Genomic DNA, 27858 nt, shown 5'->3' with positions numbered 1-27858 from the left:
TGAAAATTGTATGACTAGTAATTTTGTTCAAAACGGGGAATACAAATTGAAGTTCAACTAACTAAATATAGGCCAGTTTAGTCTATCTGAATTGTTTAGTAGTTTTCTAAAGCTAACAAAAAATTAAATCATCGTAAAATCAGAGCAGGTAGCCCTAACAAATCTTTCCACTCTGAAAGCGCTGAAGACACCATTGCATGTAGACGGCGACATTAGAGATACGTAGGCCCTACACAGATGTGTGAATCATGAACTCAAAAGGGACTTTTCCACTTCGATAAGGAGTGAAAAATGACTCGTCCTTGCGCGAACCAGAAGACCTCGTCGTTCCGTACTCAATACTTGTACGCTTGTAACCTAAAAGTATCTAAGATTGAGTTAGCAGCAAGAGGATGACTCAGTGTCAAAAAAATATGAATGGCATTTAAGCCGACAATTTTTAAATCAACTTTCAGTAAAATGGTGTCTGAAAATGGTTGCGTTCACTGAGTGCCAATGATCCGATTTCGATGCTTCAAGACCACGTTTGATATTCAATCTGCTTCTTGTGCCGCTCAGCTGAAGGTTGATATCGAGAGAGCTGTGATGAGCTCGAACAGAAAGCAGTACAAAATTATTGCTAAAAGATTTGCTGACGTTCTTGGATTGTAATTTTTTGACCATATTTTCCATGTTTTGAGTCATGGCAGCTTTGCTGAATTCATGGGGTCAGCCCTAACTCCGGAAAACAAGAAAAGTAGAGTGAAATGCCCATCCTTCATAAAATGTGCCATTTGACCAGACTAATATGTTTAGATTTTTTTTGAAATGGAGAATACGATACGTTCGTCGAAAATAGCAAATAAGAACATTTCTTCATAATGGAATCAAACAGTGATGGTCGAAAAAACTGCAGTAACTTTTTTGTTGAAAATTTGATTGAAAGAGAAGACACGTAACCTTCGATCGTTTTTGCGACAACTGAAAACTCGAAAAATGAAATTAAAACTTTCACACATTAGAACAAGACGTTTGATTGAACCAAGTGGACAGAAACAAGGATTTACAACCACGCGAATTCAGTGGGAAAATAGGCCTTCCAAAACGTAGGATTGTGTAGCTACAATTGCTAATTTTCCTATTTTACGACTCGGGAAGGCTGGAATTGAGAAGCGCTACCCTTCTTGGTAGTGACGAGGACGTGTCTTCAACGAAGACCGAGACTCAGGAAAGGTCTATCGTTGGACTATAGAACTATTTTATGTCAAGTTTCAGCCACCGGATTTGACCTGAATTTAGTTTGAATAGACGTCGCCGACTGGTACGGTTCTTGGTTCGCAGCCTTTATCTTAGAGATGGTTGGCCGATTTGCAACTCTCTTTCTCTATAATAAGTTTATTCTTCGATCAGATTTACTCGGAGAACGAAGAAATTTAGAAATTCCGAACTGGAGTGTAAAAAGCAATAACTGCTGAGCCAATTCACATTACCGACATCAATCATTCTTGGAAATCGTTTTTGACGGACTATTTTACCTATTCTTACATCGGCCCTTAACAAAAAACTCTGGAATACCCTCTTCACTTTGTAAACGACTGAGCCAATTCATATCGAAGTAATTTTATCTTTTATGCCGAGTCCGTGTGTGATGGTGCTTTGATTTTGGGCGAGAAATACGCTCGTTGATATAGTCTAAGATCGGTGCCAAATATGTAGAAGCTGAAAAGATCTCAAGAGTACACAGGTTTCAACAGGCAATACAAAACGAATAGCACAATTATTAAAGTAAGCGAAGAAGTTTTGTCCAAAACTGTTTGTCCAGTTGAAAGCTCGCTAACTTCTAACTGCCTCTCATTGTCACTCAGAAACTACCAAACGTTTGAAGTCGGAACAGTTCTCCTGGATTAAGTCGTTAAGCATGAGCGAATTTTTTCCCACTCGATACAATTTTAAAGTGCTCAGTCATAGTCAAACACTATTTGACAGCGATAAGAAAGTGAGAAAGTACCTTTGCTTAAAAATGGAGTCCATTGCTTGCGTATCCAGAAGACGCTTTAAGCCCGAGGAGTTTGTTGTGTTTTGTCGAATCGAGGGTTAATACCCAAAATTGTTCCGGTTTTTGCCTTTTCAGGTTCGGAGGACTATATTGTTACGTAGTTAAGTTTATAGATTAGCTGGGTTCCTTAAATTCGGAAAGTTCAAAAGTAAACGAAGCGTCTAATACTCAGGTTCTATTTTTACCTAGTTCATATCATGTGACTTCTTTATACGCAATTAAAGAGGATTTTGAAAACTCTAAGCTTTGATTCAAGTTAGTTTTACTCATGATGCGGCTGCAATTTGGCTTCAAACTTTCAACCCATATTTCATTCAAATGAACCTCATTCGATTACTACCTAAATTAAACGATCGGGCAAGAACTAGCCCATATTTTTTTAAGTACAAACTCGTTGCTAATCCAAAGTTTTTTAAGATTTTTTGCAGCATTTTTCAAAGTGTTTTTGCAGTGTTTTGGAATTTTTTGATAAAAAGCACAAGTCTCGGGTTAAGCTGATCACAAACTATAACGGGTTTTCAGTAATGGAGCATGATTGAATAAAATTTAAAATGTTAAAATATTAAAAACTTCTCTTTTTAAATAACTTACTTCTGTTTTTTTTTCTAGAGCAAAATACTTCATCAATGCGGTCACAAGTAGCAGCGAAATCAATTCATCAAAATTCCTTCAATTTGGAGTATTTTTCTATAAATTTACCAAACTAAGACCATCATAGGAATTAATTTGCGTTCCACAAAAGTTTGTCTAGTTTTTTTTGTCGAACTTGAAACATTCCAAATGTATATGCAAATCGTCCAGTAATTTGATTTTCGACTCAGAATTTTCTTCTGACAACACGATCACAACAAAAAACGGCAAGACACAAACGGCAATTCAAATATTTGAAGAAGTTTAGCTACTCTTTAAACTAGAACATCAAACAAATTACAAGGGAAAAAAGAAATTATTTAATAATCTCAACTACCTATTTGATGAACAATTACCGCTCGGGAAAGTGTCATTATCGAAATTTTATCGCTTTCGAAAATCAGATGACATGAACTGCAGGTTTTTTTTCTGCTATGCTTCTTCATTTACTCAACTGTAATTCGATAGAGAATGGGTAATTTGACCAGATCTTTTACTAACAGTTCTGATACAGAATTAGCCAAAATTCATGTAAAACTTGAATTATGAGGTAAATGTTTTGTATCACTGAATTGTCTGCTGAGAAAAAAAAAGTTGAAGATGTGTGCAACAGAAAAAGTTAAATCATACTACGCATTTTTCAGTGCCTTTTTCCGACTGGAGAAATCTCAGACAGCTGGCCATTAAGCGCTATTGAGAAAATAAAAAAAATTGTTTCGAATCTTTTCCCATTTTCAAGAAAGACTTTTTGTGCCAGGATCATCCGACCTTTTTTCACGAAGGCTAAAATAGGCCGAATATTGTTGAGATCAGGAGATTGACTCCTAGTTTCCCTAATGGCTTCCTAGTTTTCCTCAAAATCGCAATCCAAACTTTTTATAATGGCAGCGTGCACCATCCTGTTGAAAACGGTAATCTGGTCCAACCAAGAGAAAGAACTTTTGTTCTAAAAATTGGGTACGGCTTCCATTCAACATTTCCCCTACTTTCAATATGTTTTAAATTAATCCTTATCTAGTCTAACGTTTTATCTTCCTCAATCCATTTTCACTGAATTAGTAATTGTACTTGGGATCGATGCTTTGTTAGGACCCGGTGGACGCCTTCTCAAATTTGCTTCCTAGGCAACAACTGAAAATGCTTCGTCGCTGAACATTACTTCTCCAATTTTCGTGATTATTCCTTGCCCTTGCTGGTGCCCATTTATTGCAGTCAATTGCTGCTTTTTTCAAAAAGCTCATATTTTCTCAACAATCATGTTTGCGCTAGGATAAAAATGATAGTTGCATGTTTTTATGGTAGACCATCGTACAAAAGTATACTACGACAAATCCTAGCCTCAATATACTATATAGAGCAAAAAATACGGCAACTAATGCTAAATAAAATCAATCTTAATTTTTTTGTCTATTTTTTCCTTCATAGAGCAACAACCAACCCAATTTTGATTTGAAACTGTTCAACCTAAATCCTATCAAAAACCAAATTGCGTAAAAATTAGAATTTTAGAAAAATAAAAAAGTAAATTTTTTGTCGTATGTTATAAAAATATTTAAAATAACCACCACTTTTATCAGCCAGCCAATCATTTGAAAGAAAAAATTGATTATACCAAAATAGTAATCAAAACCTTGTTTCTACATTTCAGTGGCGTGCACAGAAATTTTTTTGAAACTCATGCGACCTTTTTCTTTTAGGTAGAACAATTTCAATTTCTGAGCTCTCGGAAAATTTTACACGGACCCCATTTTGTCAATCATTTTCTGCGCTGCAGGCCAATTAAAAAAAAATAAAAAGGCTGTAAAAAAAATAAAAAATAGATGTCGTAAGACTATACCAAAAAACTGACCCCTTGTAAAAATATTATTATCTCTTTTGGCTGTAACATTGATACTCAGGAGACCTCTGTCAGGTTTTGCAAAAAAATGTTTCCTGAAATTCCTTACTGGAGAAAGAGAAATTTTTAAATGCCTGACATGGCATGAAAAAAAAACCTTTTTGAAGCAAACTTCGAATTATAAGTAGCGTCTGCGTAAAGTACGCATAAAATTGATTTTGATAGTTTTTTTCCAGTTCGTACGATATCTGAAAAAATTGAAAAAGTATCGAATCATTGTGTTTTCAGTTTTGTCAGAAAAATGATTGGTATATAATGTCGAAGGTTGAGATTAGTATATAATGTCTGAGACAAGTGAAACTGGCTTGAAATCTTTAACCAAATTATGTAATATGTGTTCATAATTCTAAAAAAAACTTGTATCTGATATGTGACTTAGTTGTTATACGTTTGCATTTAATCTGTATGAAGTATTATTAATTCTGACAGTTTTCCCTTTGCTTACAAGAAACAAACCTAGAAAGATTGTTATAAGCTGATGATTTGTGTTCATCGAAGTTTTCTAGAACAAAAAAAAACTTTCCAAACCTGAAACCTGTACAAAAGCAACAAAAATTGATTTACAAAAAAAAGAGTTTTCGTCACGGCGGGGGCATAATCTGTTTGGTCGGGACGACTATAACGCATATCGAGGAGAGCAGAACATTTACTGTTTTGTCCAAGTTGGTCGACTTTTCGAAGTACAAATATTAGAAGAAACTAATTTTTTTTTGTGTTTTAAAAGCATCAGTTAAAAAAGAAAACAATCTGTCTTCGATTCGTTTGTGTGCATTTAATGATTATGTACAGATACGAATTTTTTTTTTACTGAAACTAAATCAATTTTTGTTCTTAAATTATCAATTTTGTACAGTAAGAAGCCAGTAAAAAATGATATGTAATCTGTAACAATTCTGTGAAAAAACAAAATTATGTTTATCCTCTATTTCATCAAAATTTCAATGTTTCAATTAAATATTTCGCTAAAAAAACTATTTTGCTAAAAAAAGGCTGAAAGGTCAATTTTAAGCCTCAAAAATTTCATGAAACTTTTTCATAAATTGATGACATTTAACAAAATCGTTCAAATAAGAAACATTTTTGTCAGTGTTTCAGCGAGCTGAATTCGGGTTATAAGTTTAAGATTTATGAATGTTCTTCAAAAGCGTTTTCTAGACTTTATATAATGAGTGCTCCTTATATTATGAACAAAATATACAAAAAGAATGTAAATTTCTACGCAGAACTAGCTTTTGCTGCAAAACGGTCGCATTTTACCGAATTTCATTGTTGTTTTTCAGAACTCACTACGCCAAGAAAAATCACCTGAAAAGCATTCATTATAGTTGCATTTTCAGTTTACTTGTACACTTGATTACCGAGAAAATTGAGAAACTCAATATAAAATCGGTATGAAATGTCTGTTCATTATGCAAATTTGTTTTATAATTTCTGGTTTGAAACTCTTTTTTATTCCGTTCCAAGATGTATTATTTATGTGAAGAGTTCTTAGTTTATGGTTGATATCTTTGAAACATGAGTTTTGTTTCTGATCTCACTTATTGAATAAACATCACACCTAACCTTTCTTTCGATCGTTGTAACCTGCGAAACTACAGTTTGCGACTGGTTACTTTGCGAACTTGTTTGCGAACTTGTTTGCTGAATTCCCATGAACAACTTCATGCACTTCCTTATATGGAATAGTCATGGTTGGTTAATCATCGAGAAGTTTGATTACTTGTTCAAAATTCGGTTTTGGGAGTTCAGTAAAATGCCGACATTCAATTTCCATCAATTCAATTTTCTTCTAATGTTATCAATGATCAGTCAGTGTCAATCAAGATCGTCCTATCAATATCAGGAAAATATTACACACAATATCAAAACTGAGGTTAGCTCGTATATTGTGAATGGTTTCAATACGCCATTTGGTCGGGATTTTTTCGTTTCTCTTGCCCATAGTAATTTTGAAACATATTGCGGGGCAGGGATTTTGGAACCGTACTGGGTCATTACGGCTGCTCATTGCATAGCTCATCTTCCAGGTAATTCATTTTCTCTGAAGAATGTTTACAAATTTCAGAAAAAAAAACAGACAAAAAATTTGTTCAAGTCACAAATTTAGCAAAAGCAAAGCTCGAAAAAATGAAATTGAGCACGAAATACAGCTGTCGCAATTTATTAGCTTAAAACAAAACGGCCGCGCACCGAAAAAGTTCTTAATTTTGGACGAAAAAAACTAAAAAAATTTTTAAATACGTAAAAATGCCCAAATTTTTTAAAGCTGTCTTTGAATGAAGCAGAGATTTCCTTAAAAACCTTTACTTCTGGCCAAAAATAGCTAAATGAATAAAAGAGTTTTCGTGAACCAGAAAAAACACAGCAATCATACAAAGCTACAAGAAGTAATCAAACGCAACAGGCAAAGCCATTTGATATAATTTAAATTTTGTTGCAGTCTGTGTTAATTAGCGTTGTGTTTCTACGACTATTATTTCCAACCAAAGCTTGTAATATCAAACATCAAATAGCTGAACAGTTAATTGATTTTGAATTTGTCTGAAAAACATTTGTTTATAACTTCAAATGAGAAACAGATCGTTTCTTTACAGAAGCCACAAGTCTTAGGTTTCGAAGTAATCGGATTGAGTATGAGTTTTTACCTATGGTTGCTCGGGTTGAACTCCATAGACCAAAATTACTAATACTACAATTCCATAAACTAAGTCTATGAAAAACATACTGATCATGATGGCAAACACAACCGAAAATTTTACAGAAATAAATTTATAAAGAAAAAATCAAACTTTTTGGTTTATGGAAAAACACCTATCATACAATTTTCATTTATGGAAAAATGTTTATCATAGAGATTTCATACAATTTTTTGTACGTATGGCCTTGTATGGAATTGTATGACAAGAAGTTTCTCATATATGGGAATTGTATGATTAGAAGTTTCGGTCATCCCGGGCATACTTATTTCATATATTTTGCTAAGATGGTAAAATCGTATTTTTTTCTTGCTTTGACAAAATATTCGGTGCATCGTACTAAAAAAAGAAAACTTTTTGTCAAAAAAAAATTAATCATACAATTTCCATACATGGAAATTATATGATCAGTAGTTTTTGATGGTGACATCAAGTAATTTTGAAATTGCCCCCAAAACTTATTTGTATTGTTTTTTCAAGCACAAATCGAATTTTGTACTAAAACAATTTTTTTCCCAAGCTAATTTTTTTCTGGAAAATTTAAGTTTTTTTGTGTGCATTACGTAATCCTGGATACATTAAAAATGCGTTTTTTCTTTATCGCCTAATAACCTAGCCCCTAAGCAGTAAAAACTCCTCTTTCTTTTGTATGGCATGTTTATGTATGCCTTGATCAATGTCTGATTTAACGTTTGATCAAATTTTTTGAAAAAAATCAGAAAAAAGTTTGAAAAATTGTTTGTGTTATATTATTTGTGTAAGACATAATTAGATTATTCAAGCCGTTTCCAATGCAATTTTAATGCAAGACGGTCAAACCTTTGGTTCCTCTACGTTTGAGTAACCAAGGTTTCAGTCACTTGTGTTCTGTTACGAACACAACCAAAAGTTTTTCCATATAGGAAAAACTATGGTCGCACAATTTCCATATATGAAAAATCACTTATCAAAGACCTTTCATGCAATTTTCTGTACTTCTTGAACTGTATGAAAAATGTATGACTAGCATTTTTGGTGAACCCGGGAAAATACCAAGCTTTGCAGTCATTACGAGGCCAAACTGTGCACTGCAGGCCAAACTATGCATGTTTTCTGATGTTTATTTTTATTTTCCTATATGGATTATGAATGATTATGAGCCAAGCATGATTCACTACAAAGTCCAATTTAAAATTTTGCTCCTATCAGTTTGTTCGGTCAGGCATTTTTTGAATAAAAATTTGAAGTAAAGTTGACCGCATGCTTGCCTCGATTTTTTTGTTTCCTTAAAACTATCGAAACACAATAAAAAGAGATTACGCCTGAAATTTATATTAAACTATTGAAAAAAGAAAAAACCAAAAAATGCCTCATCTTGTGATAGCAACAAATTTCCATTTCATAACATCACTTAAGGAAAAAGACTAGTATAACGAAAATTGTTACTTTTTCTGAAGAAGACACCGCAATGTTACCAAAACAAGCTTTATGAATAATGGATAAAGCAAGAGCTAAACCCAGAAGTTGGCACGTTTATCGCTTAACCCCCATCTTTCCATTTAAACAAGAGAAACAACCCTGAGGTTTTCACGCTCATTGCTCCAGACTCATCATTCAATTGAAACAAGAAAAAAAACGCTGAAGTTGTCACGCTTATCGCTTAATCCTCATCATTCAATTAAATTAGAAGAAATGCTGAAGTTTTTAGGATCATCGCTTAATCCTTTTTCAATCACTACTTCTAACATTAAAAAAGCTGAAGAATTCACGCTCATCAATTAACCCTTTTCAAACAAATAAAAACAAGAAAAAAACTGAAAAGATCACTCTCCTTGTTTAATCCTCATCAATCAATTAAAAAAGAGAAAAACGCTGAGAACTTCTCGCTCATTGTTGCTTAATCCTCATGATTTAATTAAAACACCACCCAAAAAATTTTAGAACGTTAACTCAAATAAAAACCAAGCTTTTTGGTTTATCGAAAAATGCCAGTCACACAGTTTCCATTTATGAAAAAAAAATTAACCATAGTTCCTTCATACAATTTTTTGTAAATTGAATTGCATTCAAAGTGTATGATTAGAATTTTTCCATGATGACAGTTGTTTCAATAGCATTTTTGGTCAACCCGGGAATGCAATCTAATTGTAACTTCGCTCGTGTTGAGTTTTTCTCTCTTTTTTGAATATCATATATGAATGATAAAGAACCACGCTTTTTTCACCATAAACGATTATGAATGATTAGATTTCAATGGATATGACTCATTATTTACCAAGCAAGATTCACTACAAAGTGGAACCTAAAATTGAGCTCCTATCAGTTTGTTCGATCAGACATTTTTATTAAAAAAAGACCTCATGCTTGCCTAGTTTTTTTGTTTCCCTAGATCTATTGAAACAAAGCAAAAATAGAGTAGACCTGAACCTAATTTTGACAATTAAAAAAAAAGAAAAAACCAAAAATGCTGCATCTGGTGATAGCAACAAAACTTCCACTTGATAACATGACTTAAAGAAAGAGACGAATTCAATGAAAGTTGTTACAATTTTCTGGAAAAGACAGCGCAAGGCGACCAAAAGTTGCTTAATGAAACATTGAATAAAGCAACAGAAAAAACCCAGAAGGTTTCACGCTCATCGCTTAATCCTCATCAAACCAACAAAATGAGAAAAAAAGCTGAAACCTTCACTTTCATCGCTTGATCATCATCATTCTTTTACGACAAATGAAAAACGCTCATGTTTTCATGCTCATCGTTTAATCCGCATCATTCAGTTAAAATAAATGAACCAAAGCTTAAGTTCATAAGATTATCTTAATCATCCTCAATCAATTAAATTAACAGGAAAAACGCTGAAATTTTCACGTTAATCGCTTAATCTTCATCATTCGATTGAAAAAAAAAATGAAGTTTTCACGCTCATGGTTAATACTCATCAACCAATTCAAAAAATGAGAAGAAACTCTGAATATTTCACGCTTAATGTTGTTTAATCCATATGATTCATATAAAACACAACCCAAAAATGTTGAGAATTTAAACTTGAAAATATCAAAGTTTTTGGTGTATGGGAAAACTCATACAATTTCAATATATGAAAAATAACTAATCATAAACATTTCTACGAAATGACTAGCATTTTTCTAAAAATGAAATTTGTATGACTAGCTTTTTGGTCAACCTGGGTGTGCAACCTGATTGTAACTTCGCTTTGTTCAGTTTTCCTGTGTGTTTTTTTATATATATCATAAATGGATATAAATGAATAAGAACCAAGCTTGATTCACTAAAAAAGATTATGAATGACTAGAATTGAATAGATTATGATTCATTATGTACCAAGAAAGACTCAGTACAAAATGAGACGTAAAATTCTGCTCCTATCAGTTTGTTCGATCAGATATTTAATAAAAAATCCAGGAAAAGTTGACCTCATGCCTGCCTCGTTTTTTTGTTTCCTTAGATCTATTGAAACAAAGCAAACATAGAGTACGCCTGAATTTTAGTTTTGACTATATAAAAATTAAAGAACCAAAAAATGCCTCATCTGGTGATAGCAACAAGTTTCCAATCCAAAACAAAATATGAAGAAAGACAAGAGTTCAAGGAAACTTGTTAAGATTTTCTGGAAAAGACACTGCAAGGCGACTAAAACCAGCTCATTGAAACATTGAATGAAGCGAAAATTGGCAAAAAAAGGCACGTTCCTTGCTTAATTCCCATTTTTCCATTTAAACAAGAGAAACAACGCGTAAGTTTTCTCGCTCATCGCTCAATAGTCATCGTTTAATTGAAAAAAGAAACAAACGCTGAAGTTTTCACGCTCATCGCTTGATCATCACCATTCTTTTGAAAAAAAAGAAAAACGGTTAATTCTTCTCAATCAAATAAATTAACAAGAAAACGCTAAAATTTTCACGCTCATCGCTTAGTCCTCAACAATAACTTAAAACAAGAAAAGAGCTGAAGTTTTTAGGCTCGTCGCATAACCCTCCTCGATCATTTAAAATCAGAAAAAAAACATTAAAAAAATAAAATGATCATCGCTCTATCCTCCCCATCTTTTAGAGCAAGAAAAACGTTGAAGTTTTTACTGTCAACATTCAACACGTATCTTTCAATAAAAACCAGAAAGAAAAGATTGAAACTTTCAGACTCCTTGCTTTATCCTCCTCACTCATTTCGAACAAATCAAAAGATGCTGAGGTTTTCGCGCTCAGCTTAATCCTCTTTCGCTTAATCCTCGTTAAAAAAAATTAGAGCAAGAAGAAATACCGAGGTTTGCTCATCGCTTAATCCTCTTCAAAGTTTACAACAAGAAAAAAGCTTAGATTTCACGCGCATCGCTTTATCCTTTGCAATCAGATAAAACATAAAAAAAATTCTGAAGTTTTTCACGCTTACGCTTAATCCTCCTCAATAATTTAAAACAAGAAAAAAAAACGCTAAAGTTTACACGCTCATCGCCTAACTCTCTTAATAATTTAAAACGGGCAAAAAACGCCGAGATTTCATGCTCTTCGCTAAATTATCCTCATCACATAAAAATGCTGAAATTTTCACTGTCAACGCTTAATTCTCATCTTTCAATTAAACCAGAAGCAAAGCATTGAAAGTTTAACGCTCATTGCTTAATAATTTCAAACAAATCAAAAAAAGCTGAGGTTTTTGCGCTCAGCTGATTCCTCCTTCGCTTAATCCTTCTTAAAAAAAATAACAAGTGACATCAAGTAATTTTGAAATTGCCCCCAAAACTTATTTGTATTGTTTTTTCAAGCACAAATCGAATTTTGTACTAAAACAATTTTTTTCCCAAGCTAATTTTTTTCTGGAAAATTTAAGTTTTTTTGTGTGCATTACGTAATCCTGGATACATTAAAAATGCGTTTTTTCTTTATCGCCTAATAACCTAGCCCCTAAGCAGTAAAAACTCCTCTTTCTTTTGTATGGCATGTTTATGTATGCATTGATCAATGTCTGATTTAACGTTTGATCAAATTTTTTGAAAAAAATCAGAAAAAAGTTTGAAAAATTGTTTGTGTTATATTATTTGTGTAAGACATAATTAGATTATTCAAGCCGTTTCCAATGTAATTTTAATGCAAGACGGTCAAACCTTTGGTTCCTCTACGTTTGAGTAACCAAGGTTTCAGTCACTTGTGTTCTGTTACGAACACAACCAAAAGTTTTTCCATATAGGAAAAACTATGGTCGCACAATTTCCATATATGAAAAATCACTTATCAAAGACCTTTCATGCAATTTTCTGTACTTCTTGAACTGTATGAAAAATGTATGACTAGCATTTTTGGTGAACCCGGGAAAATACCAAGCTTTGCAGTCATTACGAGGCCAAACTGTGCGCTGCAGGCCAAACTATGCATGTTTTCCGCCGTTTAATTTTTATTTTCCTAAATGGAATATGAATGATTATGAGCCAAGCATGATTTACTACAAAGCCCAATTTAAAAATTTGATCTTTTCAGTTTGTTCGGTCAGGTTTTTTGGTTTATCGAAAAATGCCAGTCACACAGTTTCAATATATGAAAAGAAATTAACCATAGTTCCTTCATACAATTTTTTGTATGTTGAATTGCATGCGAAGTGTATGATAAGAAATTTTCCATGATGACAGTTGTATCAATAGCATTTTTGGTCAACCCGGGAATGCAATCTAATTGTAACTTCGCTCTTGTTGAGTTTTTCTCTTTTTTTTTGAAAATCATATATGAATATGAATGATAAAGAACCACGCTTTTTTCACCATAAATGATTATGAATGATTAGATTTCAATGGATTATGACTCATTATTTACCAAGCAAGATTCACTACAAAGTGGAACCTAAAATTGAGCTCCTATCAGTTTGTTCGATCAGACATTTTTATAAAAAAAGACCTCATGCTTGCCCAGTTTTTTTGTTTCCCTAGATCTATTGAACCAAAGCAAAAATAGAGTAGACCTGAACCTAATTTTGACAATTAAAAAAAAAGAAAAAACGAAAAATGCTACATCTGGTGACAGCAACAAAACTTTCACTTGATAACATGACTTAGAGAAAGAGACGAATTCAATGAAAGTTGTTACATTTTTCTGGAAAAGACACCGCAAGGCGACCAAAAGTTTTTCCATATAGGAAAAACAATGGTCGCACAATTTCTCTATATGAAAAACCACTTATCAAAGACCTTTCACGCATTTTTCTGTACTTCTTGAATTGTAAGAAAAATGTATGACTAGCATTTTTGGTGAACCCGAGAAAATACCAAGCTTAGCAGTCATTACGAGGCCAAACTGTGCACTGCAGGCCAAACTATGCATGTTTTCTGATGTTTATTTTTATTTTCCTATATGGATTATGAATGATTATGAGCCAAGCATGATTCACTACAAAGTCCAATTTAAAATTTTGCTCCTATCAGTTTGTTCGGTCAGGCATTTTTTGAATAAAAATTTGAAGTAAACTTGACCGCATGCTTGCCTCGATTTTTTTGTTTCCTTAAAACTATCGAAACACAATAAAAAGAGATTACGCCTGAAATTTATATTAAACTATTGAAAAAAGAAAAAACCAAAAAATGCCTCATCTTGTGATAGCAACAAATTTCCATTTCATAACATCACTTAAGGAAAAAGACTAGTATAACGAAAATTGTTACTTTTTCTGAAGAAGACACCGCAATGTTACCAAAACAAGCTTTATGAATAATGGATAAAGCAAGAGCTAAACCCAGAAGTTGGCACGTTTATCGCTTAACCCCCATCTTTCCATTTAAACAAGAGAAACAACCCTGAGGTTTTCACGCTCATTGCTCCAGACTCATCATTCAATTGAAACAAGAAAAAAAACGCTGAAGTTGTCACGCTTATCGCTTAATCCTCATCATTCAATTAAATTAGAAGAAATGCTGAAGTTTTTAGGATCATCGCTTAATCCTTTTTCAATCACTACTTCTAACATTAAAAAAGCTGAAGAATTCACGCTCATCAATTAACCCTTTTCAAACAAATAAAAACAAGAAAAAAACTGAAAAGATCACTCTCCTTGTTTAATCCTCATCAATCAATTAAAAAAGAGAAAAACGCTGAGAACTTCTCGCTCATTGTTGCTTAATCCTCATGATTTAATTAAAACACCACCGAAAAAATTTTAGAACGTTAACTCAAATAAAAACCAAGCTTTTTGGTTTATCGAAAAATGCCAGTCACACAGTTTCCATTTATGAAAAAAAATTAACCATAGTTCCTTCATACAATTTTTTGTAAATTGAATTGCATGCAAAGTGTATGATTAGAATTTTTCCATGATGACAGTTGTATCAATAGCATTTTTGGTCAACCCGGGAATGCAATCTAATTGTAACTTCGCTCGTGTTGAGTTTTTCTCTCTTTTTTGAATATCATATATGAATGATAAAGAACCACGCTTTTTTCACCATAAACGATTATGAATGATTAGATTTCAATGGATATGACTCATTATTTACCAAGCAAGATTCACTACAAAGTGGAACCTAAAATTGAGCTCCTATCAGTTTGTTCGATCAGACATTTTTATAAAAAAAAAACCTCATGCTTGCCTAGTTTTTTTGTTTCCCTAGATCTATTGAAACAAAGCAAAAATAGAGTAGACCTGAACCTAATTTTGACAATTAAAAAAAAAGAAAAAACCAAAAATGCTGCATCTGGTGATAGCAACAAAACTTCCACTTGATAACATGACTTAAAGAAAGAGACGAATTCAATGAAAGTTGTTACAATTTTCTGGAAAAGACAGCGCAAGGCGACCAAAAGTTGCTTAATGAAACATTGAATAAAGCAACAGAAAAAAACCAGAAGGTTTCACGCTCATCGCTTAATCCTCATCAAACCAACAAAATGAGAAAAAAAGCTGAAACCTTCACTTTCATCGCTTGATCATCATCATTCTTTCACGACAAATGAAAAACGCTCATGTTTTCATGCTCATCGTTTAATCCGCATCATTCAGTTAAAATAAATGAACCAAAGCTTAAGTTCATAAGATTATCTTAATCATCCTCAATCAATTAAATTAACAGGAAAAACGCTGAAATTTTCACGTTAATCGCTTAATCTTCATCATTCGATTGAAAAAAAATGAAGTTTTCACGCTCATGGTTAATACTCATCAACCAATTCAAAAAATGAGAAGAAACTCTGAATATTTCACGCTTAATGTTGTTTAATCCATATGATTCATATAAAACACAACCCAAAAATGTTGAGAATTTAAACTTGAAAATATCAAAGTTTTTGGTATATGGGAAAACTCATACAATTTCAATATATGAAAAATAACTAATCATAAACATTTCTACGAAATGACTAGCATTTTTCTAAAAAATGAAATTTGTATGACTAGCTTTTTGGTCAACCTGGGTGTGCAACCTGATTGTAACTTCGCTTTGTTCAGTTTTCCTGTGTGTTTTTTTATATATATCATAAATGGATATAAATGAATAAGAACCAAGCTTGATTCACTAAAAAAGATTATGAATGACTAGAATTCATTAGATTATGATTCATTATGTACCAAGAAAGACTCAGTACAAAATGAGACGTAAAATTCTGCTCCTATCAGTTTGTTCGATCAGATATTTAATAAAAAATCCAGGAAAAGTTGACCTCATGCCTGCCTCGTTTTTTTGTTTCCTTAGATCTATTGAAACAAAGCAAACATAGAGTACGCCTGAATTTTAGTTTTGACTATATAAAAATTAAAGAACCAAAAAATGCCTCATCTGGTGATAGCAACAAGTTTCCAATCCAAAACAAAATATGAAGAAAGACAAGAGTTCAAGGAAACTTGTTAAGATTTTCTGGAAAAGACACTGCATGGCGACTAAAACCAGCTCATTGAAACATTGAATGAAGCGAAAATTGGCAAAAAAGGCACGTTCCTTGCTTAATTCCCATTTTTCCATTTAAACAAGAGAAACAACGCGTAAGTTTTCTCGCTCATCGCTCAATAGTCATCGTTTAATTGAAAAAAGAAACAAACGCTGAAGTTTTCACGCTCATCGCTTGATCATCACCATTCTTTTGAAAAAAAAGAAAAACGGTTAATTCTTCTCAATCAAATAAATTAACAAGAAAACGCTAAAATTTTCACGCTCATCGCTTAGTCCTCAACAATAACTTAAAACAAGAAAAGAGCTGAAGTTTTTAGGCTCGTCGCATAACCCTCCTCGATCATTTAAAATCAGAAAAAAAACATTAAAAAAATAAAATGATCATCGCTCTATCCTCCCCATCTTTTAGAGCAAGAAAAACGTTGAAGTTTTTACTGTCAACATTCAACACGTATCTTTCAATAAAAACCAGAAAGAAAAGATTGAAACTTTCAGACTCCTTGCTTTATCCTCCTCACTCATTTCGAACAAATCAAAAGATGCTGAGGTTTTCGCGCTCAGCTTAATCCTCTTTCGCTTAATCCTCGTTAAAAAAAATTAGAGCAAGAAGAAATACCGAGGTTTGCTCATCGCTTAATCCTCTTCAAAGTTTACAACAAGAAAAAAGCTTAGATTTCACGCGCATCGCTTTATCCTTTGCAATCAGATAAAACATAAAAAAAATTCTGAAGTTTTTCACGCTTACGCTTAATCCTCCTCAATAATTTAAAACAAGAAAAAAAAACGCTAAAGTTTACACGCTCATCGCCTAACTCTCTTAATAATTTAAAACGGGCAAAAAACGCCGAGATTTCATGCTCTTCGCTAAATTATCCTCATCACATAAAAATGCTGAAATTTTCACTGTCAACGCTTAATTCTCATCTTTCAATTAAACCAGAAGCAAAGCATTGAAAGTTTAACGCTCATTGCTTAATCCTCCTCAATAATTTCAAACAAATCAAAAAAAGCTGAGGTTTTTGCGCTCAGCTGATTCCTCCTTCGCTTAATCCTTCTTAAAAAAAATAACAACAAGAAAAAATGCTGAGATTTCACGCGCATCGCTTTATATTTGTCAACCAATTAAAACAAGAAAAAACGCTGAAGTTCTTACGCTCATCGCTTAATCCTCCTCATAATTTTAAAACAAGAAAAATTGCTAAATTTTCACGCTAACCGCTTTATCTTTTTCATTCAGATGAATCAAGAAAATTTGCTGAAGTTTTTACGCTCGTTTCTTAATCCTCCTCAAAAATTTACAACAAGAAGAAATGCTGAAGTTTCACGCTCATTGCTTACTCCTAATTAAAAAATTGCAACAAGAAAAAATGCTGACATTTCACGCGCATCGCTTTATCCTTTGCAATCAGATAAAACAAGAAAAAACGTTTAAGTTTTTACGCTCATCGCTTAATCCTCCTCATGATTTTCATATAAAACACAACCCAAAAATGTTGAGAATTTAAACTTGAAAATATCAAAGTTTTTGGTATATGGGAAAACTCATACAATTTCAATATATGAAAAATAACTAATCATAAACATTTCTACGAAATGACTAGCATTTTTCTAAAAATGAAATTTGTATGACTAGCTTTTTGGTCAACCTGGGTGTGCAACCTGATTGTAACTTCGCTTTGTTCAGTTTTCCTGTGTGTTTTTTTATATATATCATAAATGGATATAAATGAATAAGAACCAAGCTTGATTCACTAAAAAAGATTATGAATGACTAGAATTCATTAGATTATGATTCATTATGTACCAAGAAAGACTCAGTACAAAATGAGACGTAAAATTCTGCTCCTATCAGTTTGTTCGATCAGATATTTAATAAAAAATCCAGGAAAAGTTGACCTCATGCCTGCCTCGTTTTTTTGTTTCCTTAGATCTATTGAAATAAAGCAAACATAGAGTACGCCTGAATTTTAGTTTTGACTATATAAAAATTAAAGAACCAAAAAATGCCTCATCTGGTGATAGCAACAAGTTTCCAATCCAAAACAAAATATGAAGAAAGACAAGAGTTCAAGGAAACTTGTTAAGATTTTCTGGAAAAGACACTGCAAGGCGACTAAAACCAGCTCATTGAAACATTGAATGAAGCGAAAATTGGCAAAAAAGGCACGTTCCTTGCTTAATTCCCATTTTTCCATATAAACAAGAGAAACAACGCGTAAGTTTTCTCGCTCATCGCTCAATAGTCATCGTTTAATTGAAAAAAGAAACAAACGCTGAAGTTTTCACGCTCATCGCTTGATCATCACCATTCTTTTGAAAAAAAAGAAAAACGGTTAATTTTTTACGGTCTTCTTAATTCTTCTCAATCAAATAAATTAACAAGAAAACGCTAAAATTTTCACTAAATTATCCTTCATAAATTACTCTTCGCTAAATTATCCTCATCACATAAAAATGCTGAAATTTTCACTGTCAACGCTTAATTCTCATCTTTCAATTAAACCAGAAGCAAAGCATTGAAAGTTTAACGCTCATTGCTTAATCCTCCTCAATAATTTCAAACAAATCAAAAAAAGCTGAGGTTTTTGCGCTCAGCTGATTCCTCCTTTGCTTAATCCTTCTTAAAAAAAATAACAACAAGAAAAAATGCTGAGATTTCACGCGCATCGCTTTATATTTGTCAACCAATTAAAACAAGAAAAAACGCTGAAGTTCTTACGCTCATCGCTTAATCCTCCTCAAAATTTTAAAACAAGAAAAATTGCTAAATTTTCACGCTAACCGCTTTATCTTTTTCATTCAGATGAATCAAGAAAATTTGCTGAAGTTTTTACGCTCGTTTCTTAATCCTCCTCAAAAATTTACAACAAGAAGAAATGCTGAAGTTTCACGCTCATTGCTTACTCCTAATTAAAAAATTGCAACAAGAAAAAATGCTGACATTTCACGCGCATCGCTTTATCCTTTGCAATCAGATAAAACAAGAAAAAACGTTTAAGTTTTTACGCTCATCGCTTAATCCTCCTCATGATTTTACAACAAGAAAAAATGCTGAGTTTTCACGCTCATCGCTTCATCCTTCTCAATCAGATAAAACAAGAAACTTCGCTGTAGTTTTTACGCTCATTGCTTAATACTCCTTAAAAATATACAACAAGAAAAATAGCTGACAGTTCACGCGCATCGCTTTGTCCTTTTCAACGAAATAAAACAAGAAAAACCGCTGAAAGTTTTATGCAAACCGCCTAATCCTCCTTAATAATTTAAAACAAGAAAAAATGCTGAGGTTCATGCTTATCAATTTATCCTTTTCAATCAGTTAAAACAAGACAAAAATGTTGAAATTTTCACTGTCAACGCTGAAAACTCATCTTTCAGTTAAAACCAGAAACAAAACATCGAAAGTTTCACACATTGCTTAATACTCATCACTTATTTCAAACAGATCAAAAAATGCTCAAGTTTCACGATCATCGCTTCATCCTTCTCAATCACATAAACCAAAAAATTTTGCCAAGGTTTCACGCTCATCGCTTAATCCTTCTCAATCAGATAAAACAAAAAATGGCTGAAGTTTTCACCCGCATCGCTTCATCCTTTTCAACCAGATAAAACAAAACAAAAAACGTTGAATTTTTTTATGCTCTTCTCCTAATCCTCCTCAATAATTTAGAACAAAAAAATTGCTGAGTCTCCATGCTCATCGCTTAATCCTCCTCAAAAGCTTACAACTAGAAAAAATGCTGAGATTTAACGCGCATCGCTTTATCCTTTGCAATCAGTTAAAACAAGAAAAAATGCTGAAATTTTTCACGCTTACGCTTAATCCTCCTCAATAATTTAAAACAAGAAAAAAAACGCTAAACTTTATACGCTCATCGCCTAACTCTCTTAATAATTTAAAACGGGCAAAAAAACGCAGAGATTTCATGCTTTTCGCTGAATTATTCTCATCACATAAAAAAGCTGAAATTTTCACTGTCAACGCTTAATTCTCATCTTTCAATTAAACCAGAAACAAAACATTGAAAGTTTAACGCTCATTGCTTAATCCTCCTCAATGATTTCAAACAAATCAAAAAATAATGAAGTTTTTGCGCTCAGCTGAATCCTCCTTCGCTTAATCCTTCTAAAAAAAAATACAACAAGAAAAATTGCTGGGTTTTCATTTCGCATCGCTTTATCCTTGTCAGCCAATTAAAACAAGAAAAAACGCTGAAGTTCTTACGCTCATCGCTTAATCCTCCTCAAAAGTTTAAAACAAGAAAAATTGATAAAGTTTCACGCTAACCGCTTTATCTTTTTCATTCAGATCAAACAAGAAAACACTCATCATTCAACACAAATCTTTCAAAGAACACCAGAAAGAAAGTATTGAAATTTTCAAACTCCTTGCTTAATCCTCCTCACTCAATTCGAACAAATCAAAAGATGCTGAGGTTTACGCGCTCAGCTTAATCCTCCTTCGCTTAATCCTCCTCAAAAATTTAGAACAAAAAAAAGCTGAGATTTCACGCTCATCGCTTTATCCTTCTCAATCAGATGAAACAAGATAAAAAACGCCGAAGTTTTTACACACATCGCTTAATCCTCCTCAAAAACTTAAAACAAGAAAAATTGCTAAAGTTTCACGCTAACCGCTTTATCTTTTTCATTCAGATCAAACAAGAAAACATTCATCATTCAACACGCATCTTTCAATGACCACAAGAAAGAAAGTATTGAATTTTTCAAACTCCTTGCTTAATCCTCCTCACTCATTTCGGACAAATCAAAAGATGCTGAGGTTTTCGCGCTCAGCTTAACCCTCATTTGCTTAATCCTCGTTAAAAAAATTTGATCAAGAAGAAATACCGAGGTTTCACGCTCATCGCTTAATCCTCCTCGAAAGTTAACAACAAGAAAAAACGCTGAAATTTAACGCGCATCGCTTTATCCTTTGTAATCAGATAAAACAAAAAAAACGCTAAAATTTTTCACGCATACGCTTAATCCTCCTCAATATATTAAAAACAAGCAAAAAACGCGGAGACTTTCGTACTCTTCGCTAAATCATCCTCATCACATAAAAAAGCTGAAATTTTCAATGTCAACGCTTAATCCTCACCTTTCAATTAAGCCAGAAACAAAACATTGAAAGTCTAACACCAATTGCTTAATCCTCCTCATTAATTTCAAACAAATCGAAAAAAGCAGAGGTTTCTCCACTCAGCTTAATCCTCCTTCGCTTAATTCTCCTCAAAAATTTACAACAAGAAAAAATGCTGAGATTTCACGCGCATCAGTTTATGCTTTTCAACCAAAAAAAAAAAACGGTGAGGTTTTTACGCTCAACAACTAATCCTCCTCGATAAATTAAATCGAGAAAACATTCTGAGGTTCCACGCTCATCAATTTATCCTTTTCAATCAGTTAAAGCAAGAAAAAACGCTGGAATTTTCTTGCTTACGCTTAATCCTCCTCAATATTTTAAAACAAGAAAAAAGGTTGAGGTTTCGCGCTCATCACTTTATCCTCTTTGATCATTTAAAATAAAAAAAATGATAAAAATTTCTGGAACATCGCTTAATCCTCCCCATCTTTCAAAACAAGAAAGAAGTTGAAGTCTTTTCTGTCAACATTTATACTCATCGCTTTTAGACTCATCGCTTAATACTCCTCATTCATTTCGAACAGATCAAAAGATGTTGAGTTTTCCGCGCTCAGCTTAATCTTTTGTGCTTAATCCTTCTCAAAAATTTAGAACAAGAAAAAATGCTGACATTCCACGCTCATCGCTGTATCCTTCTCAATCAAATAAAACAAGAAAAAAGGGTAAAGTTTTCACGCTAATGTCATAATCCTCCTCAAATATTTAAAACAAAAAAAATTGCTGAGGTTTCACGCTAATCGCTTTATCTTTTTCATTCAGATAAATCAAGAAAATTTGCTGAAGTTTTTACGCTCGTTTCTTAATCCTCCTCAAAAATTTACAACAAGAAGAAATGCTGAAGTTTCACGCTCATTGCTTACTCCTAATTAAAAAATTGCAACAAGAAAAAATGCTGAGATTTCACGCGCATTGCTTTATCCTTTGCAATCAGATAAAACAAGAAAAAACGTTTAAATTTTTACGCTCATTGCTTAATCTTCCTCAAAAAATTAAAACAAGAAAAAATGCTGAGATTTAACGCTAATCACTGTATCTTTTTCAATCACATCAAACCGGAAAACACTCTGAAATTTTCACGCTTACGCTTAATCCTCCTCAATAATTTAAAACAAGAACAAAAATGCTTAATTTTTCACGCTCATCGCCTAACTCTCTTAATAATTTAAAACAGGAAAAAGAACGCTGAGACTTTCATGCTCTTCGCTAAATCCTCCTCATCATATAAAAAAGCTAAAATTTTAACTGTCAACGCTTAATCCTCATCTTTCAATTAAACTAGAAACAAAACATTGAAAGTTTAACACTCATTGCTTAATCCTCCTCATTAATTTCAAACAAATCAAAAAAAAAAGCTGAGGTTTTTGCGCTCAGTTTAATCCTCCTTCGCTTAATCCTCCTCAAAAACTTACAACCAGAAAGAATGCTGAGATTTCAAACAAATAAAACAAAAAAACATGCTGAAGTTCCACGCTCATCAATGTATCCTTTTCAATCAGTTAAAGCAAGAAAAAAACGTTGAAATTTTCCTGCTTACGCTCAATCGTCCTCGATAAATTTACACAAGAAAACATGCTGAAGTTCCACGCTCATCAATTTATCCTTTTCAATCAGTTAAAGCAAGAAAAAAACGTTGAAATTTTCCTGCTTACGCTCAACTTCCTCAATAATTTAAAACAAGAAAAAAGGCTGAGGTTTTCTGCTCATCATTTTATCCTCCTCGATCATTTAAAATAAAAAAATGATTCAGTTTTCTTCAACATCGCTTAATTCTCTCCATCTTTCAAAACAAGAAAAAAGCTGAAGTTTTTACTGTCAACGTTTAACACGCATCTTTCAATAAAAACCAGAAAAAAAAACATTGAAATTTTCAGACTCATCGCTGATACTTCTTCATTCATTTCGAACAATTCAAAAGATGCTGAGTTTTTCGCTCTCAGCTTAATCCTCCTTCGCCTAATCCTTCTCAAAAAAATTACAACAAGAAAAAATGCTGAGATTTCACGCGCATCGCTTTATCCTTGTCAACCAAATTAAACAAGAAAAAAAAAACGCTGAAGTTTTCACGCTCATTGCTTAATCCTCCTCGAAAATTTAAAACAAAACAAAAAATGCTAAGGTTTTCATGCTTTTCGCTAAATGTTCCTCATCACATAAAAAAGCTGAAATTTTCACTGTCAACGCTTAATCCTAATCTTTCAATTAAACCAGAAATAAAACATTGAAAAATTCACACGCATTGCTTAATGCTTCTCAATGAGTTCAAACAAACCAAAAAAAGCTGACGATTTTGCGCTCAGCTGAATCCTCCTTCGCTTAATCCTCCTCATGATTTTACAACAAGAAAAAATGCTGAGTTTTCATGCTCATCGCTTCATCCTTCTCAATCAGATAAATTAAGAAACTTCGCTGTAGTTTTTACGCTCATTGATTAATACTCCTTAAAAATTTACAACAAGAAAAATAGCTGACAGTTCACGCGCGTCGCTTTATCCTTTTCAACGAAATAAAACAAGAAAAACCGCTGAAGGTTTTATGCAAACCGCCTAATCCTCCTTAATAATTTAAAACAAGAAAAAATGCTGAGGTTCATGCTTATCAATTTATCCTTTTCAATCAGTTAAAACAAGACAAAAATGTTGAAATTTTCACTGTCAACGCTGAAAACTCATCTTTCAATTAAAACCAGAAACAAAACATCGAAAGTTTCACACATTGCTTAATACTCCTCACTTATTTCAAACAAATCAAAAAATGTTCAAGTTTCACGATCATCGCTTCATCCTTCTCAATCACATAAACCAAGAAATTTTGCCAAGGTTTCACGCTCATCGCTTAATCTTCCTCAAAAATATGCAACAAGAAAAAATTCTGAGAACTCACGCGCATCGCTTCATCCTTTTCAACCAAATAAAACATAAAAAAACGCAGAAGTTGTTACGCTCATCGCCTAATCATCCTCAATAATTGAAAACAAGAAAAAAAGATGAGGTTCCACGCTCATCAACTTATCCTTTTCAATCAGTTAAAACAAGAAAAAACGCTGAAATTTTGACGCTTACGCTTAATCCTCCACAATAATATGAATCAAGAAAGAGTCCTGAGGTTTCGCGCTCATCACTCTATCCTCCTCGATCAATTAAAATAAGAAAAAAAATTGCTAAAATTTTCATGCTCATCGCTGAATACTCCCCATCTTTCAAAACGAGAAAAAGCTGAAACTTTCACTGTCATTGCCAAATCCTCATCTTTCAATTAAAAAGAGAAAGAAAACCTTGAAAATTTCACACTCATTGCTTAATATTCGTGATTAGTTTTGGAAAAATCAAAAGATACTAAGGTTTTTACGCTCATCGCTTAATCCTCCCCAAAAACTTACAAAAAGAAAAAATGCTGAGATCTCACCTGCATCGCTTTATCCTTTGTCTTTAGTTAAACACGAAAATTTGCTGAAACTTTCACGCTTACGATTAGTCCTCCACAATAAAATGAATCAAGAAAAAGTGCTGAGGTTTCTCGTTCATTGCTTTATCTTTTGCAATCAGATAAAACAAGAAAAAACGCCGAAGTTCTTACGCTCATCGCTTAATCCTCCTCAAAAATTGACAACAAAGAAAATTGACAACAAAAAAAAAAGAAAAAATGCTGAGATCTCACCTGCATCGCTTTATCCTTTGTCTTTAGTTAAACACGAAAATTTGCTGAAACTTTCACGCTTACGATTAGTCCTCCACAATAAAATGAATCAAGAAAAAGTGCTGAGGTTTCTCGTTCATTGCTTTATCTTTTGCAATCAGATAAAACAAGAAAAAACGCCGAAGTTTTTACGCTCATCGCTTAATCCTCCTCAAAAATTGACAACAAAAAAAATGCTGAGATTTCACGCGCTTTGCTTATCCTTCTCAATAAAAAAAAAACAAGAAACTTCGCTGTAGTTTTTTACGCTTATCGCTTAATCTTCCTCAAAAATTTACAACAAGAAAAAATGCTGAGAACTCAGGCGCATCGCTCCATCCTTTTCAACCAAATAAAAATAAAAAAACGCAGAAGTTCTTACGCTCATCGCCTAATCATCCTCAATAATTGAAAACAAGAAAAAAAGATGAGGTTCCACGCTCATCAACTTATCCTTTTCGATCAGTTGAAACAAGAAAAAATGCTGAAATTTTGACGCTTACGCTTAATCCTCCACAATAATATGAATCAAGAAAGAGTGCTGAGGTTTCGCGCTCATCACTCTATCCTCCTCGATCACTTAAAATAAGAAAAAAAATTGCTAAAATTTTCATGCTCATCGCTGAATACTCCCCATCTTTCAAAACGAGAAAAAGCTGAAAATTTCACTGTCATTGCCAAATCCTCATCTTTCAATTAAAACTAGAAAGAAAACCTTGAAAATTTCACACTCATTGCTCAATCCTCCTGATTAGTTTCGAAAAAATCAAAAGATGCTAAGGTTTTTGCGCTCAGCTTAATCCTCTTTCGCATAATCCTCCTCAAAAGTTTGCAACAAGAAAAAATCTGGAGGTTTCACGCGCATCGCTTCATCTTTTGCAATCAGATAAAACAAGAAAACGCTGAAGTTTTTATGCTCATCGCTTAATCCTCCCCAAAAAATTACAAAAAGAAAAAAAATGCTGAGATCTCACCTGCATCGCTTTATCCTTTGTCTTTAGTTAAGCACGAAAATTTGCTGAAATTTTCACGCTTAAGATTAGTCCTCCACAATAAAGTGAATCAAGAAAAAGGGCTGAAATTTCTCACTCATTGCTTTATTTTTTTCAATCAGATAAAACAAGAAAAAACGACGAAGTTTTTACGCTCATTGCTTAATCCTCCTCAAAAATTGACACTAAGAAAAAATGCTGAGATTTCACGCGCATCGCTTCATCTTTTTCAACCAAGTAAAACATGAAAAACCGCTGAAGTTTTTACGCTCATCGCCTAATCATCCTCACTAATTGAAAACAAGAAAAAAAGCTGAGGTTCCACGCTCATCAATTTATCCTTTTCAATCATTTAAAACAAGAAAAAAAGCTGAAATTTTGACGCTCATCGCTTAATCCTCCTCAAAAACTTACAACATGAAAAAATGCTGAGATCTCACGCGCATTGCTTTATCCTTTGTCATCAGTTGAAAACCAAAAAACGCTGAAATTTTCACGCTTACGATTAATCCTCCACAATAAAAAGAATCAAGAAAAAGTGCTGAGGTTTCTCGCTCATCGCTTTATCTTTTGCAATGAGAAAAAAAAAAACGCCGAAATTTTCACGCTCATTGCTTAATCCTCCTCAAAAACTTACAACAAGAAAAAATGTTGAGATCTCACGCACATTGCTTTATCCTTTGTCATCAGTTAAAAACCAAAAAACGCTGAAATTTTCACGCTTACGATTAATCCTCCACAATAAAATGAATCAAGAAAAAGTGCTGAGGTTTCTCGCTCATCGCTTTATCTTTTGCAATCAGATAAAACAAGAAAAAACGCCGAAGTTTTTACGCTCATCGCTTAATCCTCCACAAAAATTTACAACAAGAAAAAATGCTGATAACTCACGCGCATTGCTTTATCCTTTCTCATCAGTTAAAACACGAAAAAACTCTGAAGTTTTCACGCTTACGATTAATCCTCCACAATAAAATGAATCAAAAAAAAGTGCTGGGTTTTCATTTCGCATCGGTTTGTCTTTTGCAAACAGATAAAACAAGAAAAAACGCTGAAGTTTTTACGCTCATCGCTTAATCCTCCACAAAAATTTACAACAAGAAAAATGCTGAGATCTCACGCGCATCGCTTTGTCCTTTGTCATCAGTTAAAAAACGAAAAAACGCTGAAATTTTCCCGCTTACGATTAATCCTCCACAATAAATTGAATCAAGAAAAAGTGCTGAGGTTTCTCGCTCATCGCTTTATCTTTTGCAATCAGATAAAACAAGAAAAAAAGCCGAAGTTTTTACGCTCATCACTTAATCCTCCTCAAAAATTTACAACAAGAAAGATGCTGATATCTCACGCGCAATGCTTTATCCTTTGTCATCAGTTAAAACACGAAAAAACGCTGAAATTTTAACGCTTACGATTAATCCTCCACAATAAAATGAATCAAGAAAAATCGCTGAGGTTTCGCGCTCATCACTTTCTAATCAAATTAAAATAAGAAAAAAAAATTGCTAAAATTTTCATGCTCAACTCTGTATACTCCCCATCTTTCAAGACAAGAAAAAGCTGAAACTTTCACTGTCAATACCAAATCCTCATCTTTCAATTAAAACGAGAAACAAAACCTGAAAGTTTCACACTCATTACTTAATCCTCCTGATTAGTTTCAAACCAATTTAAAATTGATGAGGTTTTTTTTGCCATTTTAATTCTCATCAAGATTAAAAAACAAAAAAATGCTGAGGTTTTCATGCTCATCGATTTGTTCTCATCACTCTATAAACCAAAAGAAAAAACTGTGAAAATTTCATGCTTATCGCTTAATCATCCTCAATCAAATAATACAAGAAAAAACGCTGAAGTTTTCAGGCTCATCGCTGAATCTTCCCCCTATTTCAAACCAAACAAAAAATCTGTCTTTTTAACTGTCAACAT

The 27858-nt window shown here is 33.1% G+C and overlaps 1 long non-coding RNA gene across 1 annotated transcript in view; it reads left to right on the top strand.

Moving 5' to 3' along the window:
• The first annotated feature begins 6160 nt into the window (after window positions 1-6160).
• The window catches only part of LOC134855452 (uncharacterized), a 46612-nt gene continuing 24914 nt past the window's right edge, over window positions 6161-27858 (top strand). The window contains exon 1 of the long non-coding RNA XR_010164490.1: window positions 6161-6589. This is a non-coding gene — a long non-coding RNA (uncharacterized LOC134855452). The remainder of the gene's footprint in view (window positions 6590-27858) is intronic.

The sequence above is a fragment of the Symsagittifera roscoffensis genome, chromosome 10, assembly GCF_963678635.1.
Source record: "Symsagittifera roscoffensis chromosome 10, txSymRosc1.1, whole genome shotgun sequence".
Taxonomy (NCBI): Eukaryota; Metazoa; Xenacoelomorpha; order Acoela; family Convolutidae; genus Symsagittifera; species Symsagittifera roscoffensis.
Note: the sequence above shows the minus strand (reverse complement) of the source record. Positions and strands in the feature narration are given on the sequence as shown.